We start from the raw sequence: 12,200 nt of genomic DNA on the forward strand, positions 1-12,200 counted from the left end.
CACAAGATGTATCTTACCATTACCTATCATCCCTTCAAGATTCAGCTCCCTGTGATCATTGGAGGCCGAGAAAAGACGTCCGGAAGTTACAAGTGGGTTTGTTTACTTAATGGATAAAACCGAAGTGTGGTCCTTGGGGTCTAGGGTTCCAAACTTAAGCTTCCCTCAGCTAGGCCTACAACATACTAAATTTTGAGCCCAATACCGCCGCTTGTTTCCGAGTTCTGATAGGGCCATTTTCACTTCCGGGGACCGTTAGCACTTGACCCCTAAAGGTCTGAGGGCTCCCGTTTTTTCATAAGTCTGGGTCAGATCATCTCTAGTATCGCTCCTCTGAATTTCATAACATTAGCTTTCTTAGTTCCAGTTTTTTTTGGGAGGGGGGGGGGGTTCGCCGATTTTGTCAAAGTCTATTTTCTGGCATAGGAGGGACGATATCTTCCAAACTTGAACTATTTTGAGCTCGACCCTTTGTTTGTTATACTACTTAACTTAGTGACGAATCAATCTTACGCTTAGGTTACTATAGCATGTAATACAGTAGAATCACCAAATCTGCAGTTAACCAAATTTTCTTGCACATAAACAGACTTATGTTAGTAGTTTTTAGTTTGAAAGTTTATTGGGTAATATCTATTGGGCCACTTAGTTTGTGTGCTGTAAGATTTGTAAATGCTATGGCTGCAATCTTTGTTTTAATTGGCTTTTAATTTGAATTCATCGTTTGGTAACGGTATTACGGTTAAGTTTAAGGTAAAGGTTTTTTTCCTGCTGTGAATATGTTCACTGTACTATGTCATCAATTTTTCGTCTTTCTAAGTTGCAGTAAATTGACTGCAGCTTACGGGGAAAATGGCAAAAGAAAATGAAGGATTTTTTAGCACAGTTAAAGTACCCTATCGAAATATGCGATGTCGTTAAGTGTGATAATCAAATTGATATCTAAGAATAATATGCGTGAAGATAGCGAAGTCCAAGAAGCCATGGCTAAGGTTAAGGAAAGTTACTCATGGGTGAGAGGGTCTAGTTTCGTTTGTAATACATAAGGGTCAAAGAATGGCCGGTTGTTTTTTTTTCCTTTTTTAGATTCCTGAAAACACTCGTAGGGGGCACAATATCATACTAAAACTGTTTTTATCCTTGAAAAAAGTTAGAAGTTATATTTGTCTGAATATTGTTTTCAGAAATTACTGCAGGTTGTTCTACTAATTGATTAATCATTAAGCATACAGCAGATTTTCCTATTTCTTTGCTTAACACAATTTCAGCCATTGATTACCTAATTTCGGAAGCTGTTCAGTCCCTATCCGGACCTAGGAAAATAGCAGAAATCTTTCAAAAAAATCGAAACTCTGTTCTGGTTATCATCATCATCATCATCAAAGTTTGATTTTGTACCCCTTTTTGAAACTCAGAGGTGAGGAGAAATGTCCTCGGCCTTGAACTAGGCTTGTTATATCTCTGTGTCTGGCGAGTCTTCGGCCCTAAGCTAGGCCTCTTTTAGATGTCTGCTGGATAATCTTCGACCTTGAGCTAGGTCTGCAATAGCCACGTTGTATCTTCGGCCTTGATCTAGGCTTGTATATTTCTGCTTTCGAGAGTCTTCAGCCTAGAGCTAGGCCTGTAATTCACTTCTAAAAAATTAAGAAGTTGAATTTCAGACCTGATCTGGGCCTGGTCTCATCTGATAGTCAGTGATTACCTCAAAGAGGCCAAGTGAGGTATTTGATAAAGGAAAGAAAGAAAGGTAGAAAGCCAGCCAGCCCTTTGTGAATAAGGCCCATGATATGGATTTTAATGGAAAATTTAACAGTTGTGCTTGTCGAAAAAATCTGTTCATCATTATTAGAGCTAATTTTACTAAACTCTCATAGCTTGATTAATCCAACGCCAATTTTTTTGATTTCAATTTCCTTGAAACAAACGCGTGATCGGGTGTGACCAGATTCTCAAATGAGAAAATTTCGACTGTTTCGGATTGAACACATTCTGTATTTTGAGTTTTTGGAAACAAGTTTACTGACGAGTCGGACTTGTCAGGGAGCTGGAAAAGAAATGCTTTAGAAGGAATGCCTTTCTTAGGTCAACCAAAATGATTTTCCGAGCGCCACAAAAAACAAGATCTCATTTTTAGAAATTTGTTTTTGCTGCTGGCGAAGTCAAAAAATACAGGACAAAAGAATCACGTTTTTGGGCTCAGATCAAGTGAACATCCTCCCCTAATTAGACCAAGTGAAGCTATACCTCCCCAATAAATACTTAGATTAAATATTTGTTAATAGCATAGAGTAAAATGCTTGATTCTGATTGGATGAAATCCAGGGGGGGAGGAGGGGGCGAGTGTTAACTTGATCCTTCGGTAATTTCTGGTGGGCTGACCGAAGTCAAGGTTTTTCGTCGCGCCGTCCACATCATAATAAGTATGTATTAAGCTAAACTGAAATTTTTACCTGGCCTAATATTAGGTCAGCTAAAATGCATATCGTATAAAAGTACCTTAGGGGGGACCTTTGGTTGATGAAAGGATCGAATCCGCTACAAAATCAACCAGTTATGAATCTATTCTGTATTTGAGATATTGCTTAAGGACTGCATCACATGCCTTGTACAAAATGACATTAACCCCACAGAATGTCATGAAGCATTGCAAAAATTAAAATGATAACTTGTAGTTCCACTTGCGATTAGCAAGCTGCTTAAAATAGGAACAGGGTTGTTTAGTATAACAACTGTGATTTTTTCAACAGACACAATAACATAAACTTTGTTTTAATGCGGATTGTAAATTAACCGAATTGGTGTAATTAAATTTTTCGTTTTTTAATTCGTGATAAAAAGTTTCGGCTTTTATATTGGCTTATTCGACTCATTTTGCATCGTCGCATATTTTACTTTGCGCTTGTGTTTGGGTGACTTAGAATTTTGAATTCGAAATTGTTTGGTTTCTCAAAATGAGTTTATGACAACCATTTTTTCGGCTTACTTACCGATGCTTTATCTTTGTTTCAATAATAACTCAACACTGGCAGCTGTCATAATTAAAACGTTTTCCTAAAATGAACATATGCAAATCAAGACACAAATGAAGATGGTGGCCTTTTTCGACATTTTAAAGAATTTTTTCTATTTGGTGGCTTTCAACTTATTTTCTCCCGGCTAGCTTGCCATGCTGAGTTGTGTTGAATCGCAAGTGGTGCAAAGCTTTTATCGATATTTTTTGTGATAGAAGAGCTGAAGTTTTATGACGCTCATTTTTATCTTCGCGACGCGCCTTTAAATACAATTAACGCCAAATATTTTCAACCTCTGCTTTCTGATAGCAAAAGTGCCCAAGTCGCAAAAATTCAATGTTTGTTGATTTTCTCAATTCCTTGTTAAACCAGAAATGCATTTGTTAATGTAGATTTAGGTGATTTCTTAGATTTAGTGTAACCGAAGGGAAAGGGTCTGCAATTTTTTAGGCAATTGCTTGATTGCAATTAACTTCCACTAATCTCACTAACACTTAATTATTCTCTCTCTCTCTAGAGAGTCTCTGATTAGAACCAATTATCTACTGTTTCTGATATAATTGTTCTCTTACTCTGAGAACCAACTACTCATTTCGCTAGCAGTAATTGTTCTCTCTGACTATTTGAGAACCAACTATACTCTCTCTCAGTATCAATTGCTCTTTTCTGAATGAGAACCAACTACTCTTAATAGTAGCTAACCACTGTTCTGACTTTAATGGCTCTCCTGTAACCTCCAGTTCCTTATCTTTCTTTACACTTATTTTTAGTTAAGTCACGCCATTCCCTATCAGTCCTGACATCCGCCTAAATCACCCGTCCGCACATGTTCAAGACTATATCCTTACCCCTGTCAACTCTGCCACGTGCCATGTTCGCTTTCTTTTATCAATCTTTTCACGCTTATTGGATACCTGGTATGCGGTAGGTGTCACAATTTGACCAAGCAAACAAATGTCATACGATGCTAATCAGCTAATTCCTGACCTAAGTGACTTCAGCCCTCAGTTCAACTCAACCTTCAAACCATGCTATGTTTACTCAGTGACCCTCTCAAGGTCTTTATTTAATTATCCCGTTACCGTTCCGACCTCCCAAGGGTAAGTGGAGACCCTTTTCATGGGTAGCCAATTCATTCCAAGCATCGAAAATTTCGATCTGTACTCTATTCCAATCCCGACCTTCTAGCTATCAGGGAAACTTAGTTCGTCTATTAGGGGTCAAATTAAACCAAAAAGTCACCTCCGAGAAGCCAAGTAAATTCCCCGTCTGTTCATACCATTTAGGAGACCTAATTCTCAGCTGCCGTCCTATTACTATCAGTTTCTTCTGGGACTACTTTTCTTTAGTCTAGTTGAATTGCTATTAATAGATCACTCGCCAAGCTAAACTGAACCCAATTCCACTTTGAATTACTCTACTACCTCAAAATAAAATTATATCTCTATCAGTTTCTGCTCTACTTCCCAATATTTGACTTTTTCTACCAATTTTTAGCAAGGTGACCCAATCTCATTTCCAGGATCCAGGAGTTGGGCTGGGAATACGCCATCTTCCGGTGTTACTCTCGGGATTTCAGCTAAGACGCCGAAAGGTCAACTTCAGGTCACCCAGGGGTCAACCGGGGTCAAACTTCCATATTTGGGTTCAGAATCCCTTGGGGGTCCTAACTACCAAGTTCTATCTATATACCATTAATACTTCACAAGTTACCCCATTTCTAAGGTCCATAATGACTTTTTCCGGAAAAAGGCTATTAACACCGAAAGGAGTCACCGGATGGTTTGCACTCACTAGGGGTCTTTTTTCGGGGTTCGTATCTTGTCGATTGCTGCAATAAAATCCTTGTGCCACCGTTCATTGTTTTGCGTTAATTGCCTATTTCCGGTCTAAGGGGGTGTTTTTTTCAAATGCTAATAGTTTCCGGTCCAACCGCCGGATTTTGTTCAAATGATAACACAAGATGTATCTTGCCATTACCTATGATCCCTTCAAGTTTCAGCTCCCTGTGATCATTGGAGGCCGAGAAACGACGTCCGGAAGTTACGGGTGGGTTTGTTTACTTAATGGATAAAACCGAAGTGTGGTCCTTGGGGTCTAGGGTTCCAAACTTAAGCTTCCCTCAGCTAGGCTTACAACATACTAAAATTTGAGCCCAATACCGCCGCTAGTTTCCGAGTTCTGATAGGGCCATTTTCAAATCCGGGGACCGTTAGCACTTGCCCCCTAAAGGTCTGAGGGCTCCCGTTCTTCATAAGCCTCGGTTAAATCATCTCTAGTATCGCTCCTCTGAATTTCATAAATGAGTTTTCTTAGTTCCAGTTTTCTTTGTGAGGGGGGGGGGGGGGGTCGCCCAAGTCGCAAAAATTCAACGTTTGTTGATTTTCTCAATTCCTTGTTAAACCAGAAATGCATTTGTTAATGTAGATTTAGGTGATTTCTTAGATTTAGTGTAACCGAAGGGAAAGGGTCTGCAATTTTTTAGGCAATTGCTTGATTGCAATTAACTTCCACTAATCTCACTAACACTTAATTATTCTCTCGCTCTCTAGAGAGTCTCTGATGAGAACCAATTATCTACTGTTTCTGATATAATTGTTCTCTTACTCTGAGAACCAACTACTCATTTCGCTAGCAGTAATTGTTCTCTCTGACTATTTGAGAACCAACTATACTCTCTCTCAGTATCAATTGCTCTTTTCTGAATGAGAACCAACTACTCTTAATAGTAGCTAACCACTGTTCTGACTTTAATGGCTCTCCTGTAACCTCCAGTTCCTTATCTTTCTTTACACTTATTTTTAGTTAAGTCACGCCATTCCCTATCAGTCCTGACATCCGCCTAAATCACCCGTCCGCACATGTTCAAGACTATATCCCTACCCCTGTCAACTCTGCCACGTGCCATGTTCGCTTTCTTTTATCAATCTTCTCACGCTTATTGGATACCTGGTATGCGGTAGGTGTCACAATTTGACCAAGCAAACAAATGTCATACGATGCTAATCAGCTAATTCCTGACCTAAGTGACTTCAGCCCTCAGTTCAACTCAACCTTCAAACCATGCTATGTTTTCTCAGTGACCCTCTCAAGGTCTTTATTTAATTATCCCGTTACCGTTCCGACCTCCCAAGGGTAAGTGGAGACCCTTTTCATGGGTAGCCAATTCATTCCAAGCATCTAAAATTTCGATCTGTACTCTATTCCAATCCCGACCTTCTAGCTATCAGGGAAAGGTAGTTCGTCTATTAGGGGTCAAATTAAACCAAAAAGTCACCTCCGAGAAGCCAAGTAAATTCCCCGTCTGTTCATACCATTTAGGAGACCTAATTCTCAGCTGCCGTCCTATTACTATCAGTTTCTTCTGGGACTACTTTTCTTTAGTCTAGTTGAATTGCTATTAATAGATCACTCGCCAAGCTAAACTGAACCCAATTCCACTTTGAATTACTCTACTACCTCAAAATAAAATTATATCTCTATCAGTTTCTGCTCTACTTCCCAATATTTGACTTTTTCTACCAATTTTTAGCAAGGTGACCCAATCTCATTTCCAGGATCCAGGAGTTGGGCTGGGAATACGCCATCTTCCGGTGTTACTCTCGGGATTTCAGCTAAGACGCCGAAAGGTCAACTTCAGGTCACCCAGGGGTCAACCGGGGTCAAACTTCCATATTTGGGTTCAGAATCCCTTGGGGGTCCTAACTACCAAGTTCTATCTATATCCCATTAATATTTCACAAGTTACCCCATTTCTAAGGTCCATAATGACTTTTTCCGGAAAAAGGCTATTAACACCGAAAGGAGTCACCGGATGGTTTGCACTCACTAGGGGTCTTTTTTCGGGGTTCGTATCTTGTCGATTGCTGCAATAAAATCCTTGTGCCACCGTTCATTGTTTTGCGTTAATTGCCTATTTCCGGTCTAAGGAGGTGTTTTTTTCAAGTGCTATTAATTTCCGGTCCAACCGCTGGATTTTGTTCAAATGATAACACAAGATCTTGCCATTACCTATGATCCCTTCAAGTTTCAGCTCCCTGTGATCATTGGAGGCCGAGAAACGACGTCCGGAAGTTACGGGTGGGTTTGTTTACTTAATGGATAAAACCGAAGTGTGGTCCTTGGGGTCTAGGGTTCCAAACTTAAGCTTCCCTCAGCTAGGCTTACAACATACTAAAATTTGAGCCCAATACCGCCGCTAGTTTCCGAGTTCTGATAGGGCCATTTTCAATTCCGGGGACCGTTAGCACTTGCCCGCTAAAGGTCTGAGGGCTCCCGTTCTTCATAAGCCTCGGTTAAATCATCGCTAGTATCGCTCCTCTGAATTTCATAACATGAGTTTTCTTAGTTCCAGTTTTCTTTGTGAGGGGGGGGGGGTTCGCCGATTTTGTCAAAGTCTTTATTCTGGCATAGGAGGGACGATATCTTCCAAACTTGAACTATTTTGAGCTCGACCCTTTGTTTGTTGTACTACTCAACTTAGTGACGAATCAATCTTACGCTCAGGTGACTATAGCATGTAATACGGTAGAATCATCAATTCTACAGTCTTCCCTTCTAGTCCATTTTTCTCACGGATAATGCTATTGACAAAGTTCAACTTACCGTCTTTCTACCAAGTTAGATTAAGCCTATCTGATGCCTCAGCTTATAATAACCCTTCCTAATTTCCGAGTTACATTTCTCTGAACAAAATTGCGGAGACCCATCAGTCAGTCCCATTATGAATAATCAGATTCGACTAGTAAGCACTGTTTGTGACAGAAATCCTAAATAAAGGGACTTGAATGCTAATAAACTTACTCCTCACAGTACAACCCAAACTCTCTTTTAAAAGCAGCTAATGTTCACAGTAACGCAATGTTCAGCAATACTGAGGTGGGATCGCAATTAGATAATTAACAAGCACCAATGAGCTGAGTGACAAGGTTTCTGCTCTTTTTCCCAATATGTGAGTTTTCCTCCCAACTTTTAGCAAGGTGAAACATTCTCATTTCAGGGTTTGGGCTGGGGATACGCCACTTTCCGGTGTTAATCGCAGGGTTTTCTATCCAATTTTGGGGCCAAGACGCCGAAGGTCAACTTGAGGTCACCCAGGTGTCAAACTTCCATATTTGGGTGCAGAATCCCATGGGGGTCTTACCTACCAAGTTCCATCCAGATCCCATTAATACTTCACAAGTTACCCCATTTCTAAGGTCCATTATCAGTTTTCCGGAAAAAGGCTATAAACACCGAAAGGAGTCACTGGTTTTCACTCACTAGGTGGCTTTTTTCGGGGTTCGTATCTTGTGTCGATTGCTGCAATAAAATCCTTATGCCACCGTTCATTATTTTGCGTTAATTGCCTATTTCTGGTCTAAGGGGTGTTTTTTTTTCAAGTGCTTGGTTCAAATTGTAACACAAGATATATCTTGCCATTACCTATCATACCTCCAAATTTCAGTTTCTTGTGATCATTGGAGGCCGAGAAACGACTTCCAGAAGTTAGGGGTGGGTTGGTTTGTTTACTTATTGCATAAAACCGGAAGTGGGGGTCCTTGGTGTCTGGGGTTCCAAACTTAAGCTTCCCTCAACTAGGCTCATAACATACTAGTTTTTGAGCCAAGTACCGCCGCTAGTTTCCAATTCTGATAAAGGCCCTTTACACTTCCGGGGACCGTTATCACTTGCCCCCCAAAGGTCTGAGGGCTCCCGTTTTTCATAAGCCCTGGTTAAATCATCTCTAGTATCGCTCGTCTGAATTTCATAACATTAGCTTTCTTAGTTCCAGTTTTTTTGTGGGGGGGGGGTTTCCGGTCTAAGGGGTGTTTTTTTCAAGTGCTAATAGCTTCCGGTCCAACCGCCGGATTTGGTTCAAATTATAATACAAGATGTATCTTGCCATTACCTATCATCTCTCCAAATTTCAGTTTCTTGTGATCATTGGAGGCCGAGAAGCGACTTCCAGAAGTTAGGGGTGGGTTGGTTTGTTTACTTAATGCATAAAACCGGAAGTGGGGGTCCTTGGTGTCTGGGGTTCCAAACTTAAGCTTCCCTCAACTAGGCTCACAACATACTAGTTTTTGAGCCCAGTACCGCCGCTAGTTTCCGAGTTCTGATAAAGGCCCTTTACACTTCCGGGGACCGTTATCACTTGCCCCCCAAAGGTCTGAGGGCTCCCGTTTTTCATAAGCCCTGGTCAAATCATCTCTAGTATCGCTCGTCTGAATTTCATAACATTAGCTTTCTTAGTTCCAGTTTTTTTTGTGGGGGGGGGGGGGGTTTCCGGTCTAAGGGGTGTTTTTTTCAAGTGCTAATAGCTTCCGGTCCAACCGCCGGATTTGGTTCAAATTATAATACAAGATGTATCTTGCCATTACCTATCATCCCTCAAAATTTCAGTTTCTTGTGATCATTGGAGGCCGAGAAACGACTTCCAGAAGTTAGGGGTGGGTTGGATTGTTTACTTAATGCATAAAACCGGAAGTGGGGGTCCTTGGTGTCTGGGGTTCCAAACTTAAGCTTCCCTCAACTAGGCTCACAACATACTAGTTTTTGAGCCCAGTACCGCCGCTAGTTTCCGAGTTCTGATAAAGGCCCTTTACACTTCCGGGGACCGTTATCACTTGCCCCCCCCCCCCAAAGGTCTGAGGGCTCCCGTTTTTCATAAGCCCTGGTCAAATCATCTCTAGTATCGCTCGTCTGAATTTCATAACATTAGCTTTCTTAGTTCCAGTTTTTTTTTTGGGGGGGGGGGGGGGGTGGGGGTTCGCCGATTTTGTCAAAGTCTAATTTCTGGCATAGGAGGGACTATATCTGCCAAACTTGAAGTATTTTGAGCTCGACCTTTTGTTTGTTGTACTATTTGACTTAATGACGAATCAATCTTACGCTCAGGTGACTATAGCATGTAATACGGTAGAATCACCAATTCTACAGTCTTCCCTTCTAGTCCATTTTTCTCACGGATAATGCTATTGACAAAGTTCAACTTACCGTCTTTCTACCAAGTTAGATTAAGCCTATCTGCTGCCTCATCTTATAATAACCCTACCTAAATTCCGAGTTATATTTCTCTGAACAAAGTCGCGAACTCATCAGTCAGTCCCATGATGAACAATCAGATTCGACTAGTAAGCACTATTTGTTACAGAAATACTAACTAAAGGGACTTGAATGCTAATAAACTAACTCCTCACAGAAGAACCCAAACTCTCCTAAAAGCAGCTAATGTTCACAGTAACGCAATGTTCAGCAATATTGAGGTGGGATCGCAATTAGATAATGAACAAGCACCAATGAGCTGAGTGACAAGTTTTCAAAAACAGGTTTGGGATCGACTAATCATTCGCCAAGCTAAACTGACTCCAATGTTTACCAAGTCCACTTTGAATTACTCTACCTCAAAGTTGCATTATAAAACTATATCTCTATCAGCTTCTGCTCTATTTCCCAATATATGAGTTTTCCTCTCATCTTTTAGAAGGGTGATACATTCTTATTTCAGAGGTTGGGCTGATAATACGCAACTTTCCGGTGTCAATATCAGGGTTTTGTATGCACTTTTGGGATCAAGACGCCGAAAGGTCAACTTGAGGTCACCCAGGGGTCAACCAGGGTCAAACTTCCATATTTGGTTGCAGAATCCCATGGGGTCCTACCTCCCAAGTTCTATCTATATCCCATTAATATTTCACAAGTTACCCCATTTCTAAGGTCCATTATCAGTTTTTCCGGAAAAAGGCTATTAACACCGGAAGGAGTCACTGGTTTTCACTCACTAGGTGGCTTTTTTCAGGGTTCGTATCTTGTGTCGATTGCTGCAATAAAATCCTTGTGCCACCGTTCAATATTTTGCGTTAGTTGCTTATTTCCGGTCTAAGGGGGTGTTTTTTTCAAGTGCTAATAGCTTCCGGTCCAACCGCCGGATTTGGTTCAAATTATAATACAAGATGTATCTTGCCATTACCTATCATCCCTCCAAGTTTCAGTTCCTTGTGATCATTAGATGCCGAGAAACGACTTCCAGAAGTTTGGGGTGGGTTGGTTTGTTTACTTAATGCATAAAACCGGAAGTGGCGGTCCTTGGTGTCTGGGGTTCCAAACTTAAGCTTCCCCCATCTAGGCCTACAACATACTAAATTTTGAGCCCAGTACCGCCGCTAGTTTTCGAGTTCTGATAAGGCCCTTTACACTTCCTGCGACAGTTATCACTTGCCCCCCCCCAAAGGTCTGAGGGCTCCCGTTTTTTCATAAGTCTGGGTCAGATCATCTCTAGTATCGCTCCTCTGAATTTCATAACATTAGCTTTCTTAGTTCCAGTTTTTTTTGGGAGGGGGGAGGGGGGTTCGCCGATTTTGTCAAAGTCTATTTTCTGGCATAGTAGGGACGATATCTTCCAAACTTGAACTATTTTGAGCTCGACCCTTTGTTTGTTATACTACTTAACTTAGTGACGAATCAATCTTACGCTTAGGTTACTATAGCATGTAATACAGTAGAATCACCAATTCTGCAGTTAACCAAATTTTCTCAAATTGCAAAACTATTGAAACTGGCCAGTTTTGAAGGTGAGAGAGTTCTAATATGATGAAATTTGTTCGCAATCATTAAATATTGAAACTTATGCAATTCAGTTACTTCTGGTGCCTGGATTTATTTGCATTTTGAACTGTTGGATGGCTATTCTCATCATTTGAAATCCTGTGGACAATTTCACATTTTCCTTGGGACAGTTCGAAATTAATTGCTTGTGGACAATTTGAAATTAATTGCTTTTGGAAATCTTGTGGACAGCTTAAAATTAATTGCTTCATGAGAGATGGCGTTTGCTCTAGAATATACATTAATTTCATGAAAAAAGCGCTTTTTTTGTGATATAATTCGGACTATTACTTGTCTGCTTTTGTTTTGTCGGCTCAGTTGCCACATAGTAGAATTGTTTTTTCTTGCTGGAAGCAGTTTACTTTGTAGTTGCTTTTAGTGTTTTGGTTAACTTCAAACCTTGATTTCTTTTTTTTTCGTATGTTTAGCCTAAAAACTTCTTTACGCCTAAATGATTTCGCTCTATATTATTCTGCTCAAAAACATTCGGCTTTTTGCCGCATGCTATGTGTTCCTATGCTAATTTCACGTTCTTGTCTGACATGTTTTTTTGAAACTAGCTTCATTCGTTTTGATAGGTTGAGTTTTTTCAGCAGCTTCGAG

The 12,200-nt window shown here is 40.5% G+C and overlaps 1 protein-coding gene across 1 annotated transcript in view; it reads left to right on the forward strand.

Annotated features, from left to right (window-relative positions):
• Positions 1-12,200, forward strand: part of LOC134843531 (uncharacterized) — a 52,002-nt gene that overhangs the window by 10,845 nt on the left and 28,957 nt on the right. The window lies entirely within an intron of this gene.

Source organism: Symsagittifera roscoffensis, chromosome 4, assembly GCF_963678635.1.
Source record: "Symsagittifera roscoffensis chromosome 4, txSymRosc1.1, whole genome shotgun sequence".
Lineage (NCBI taxonomy): Eukaryota > Metazoa > Xenacoelomorpha > Acoela > Convolutidae > Symsagittifera > Symsagittifera roscoffensis.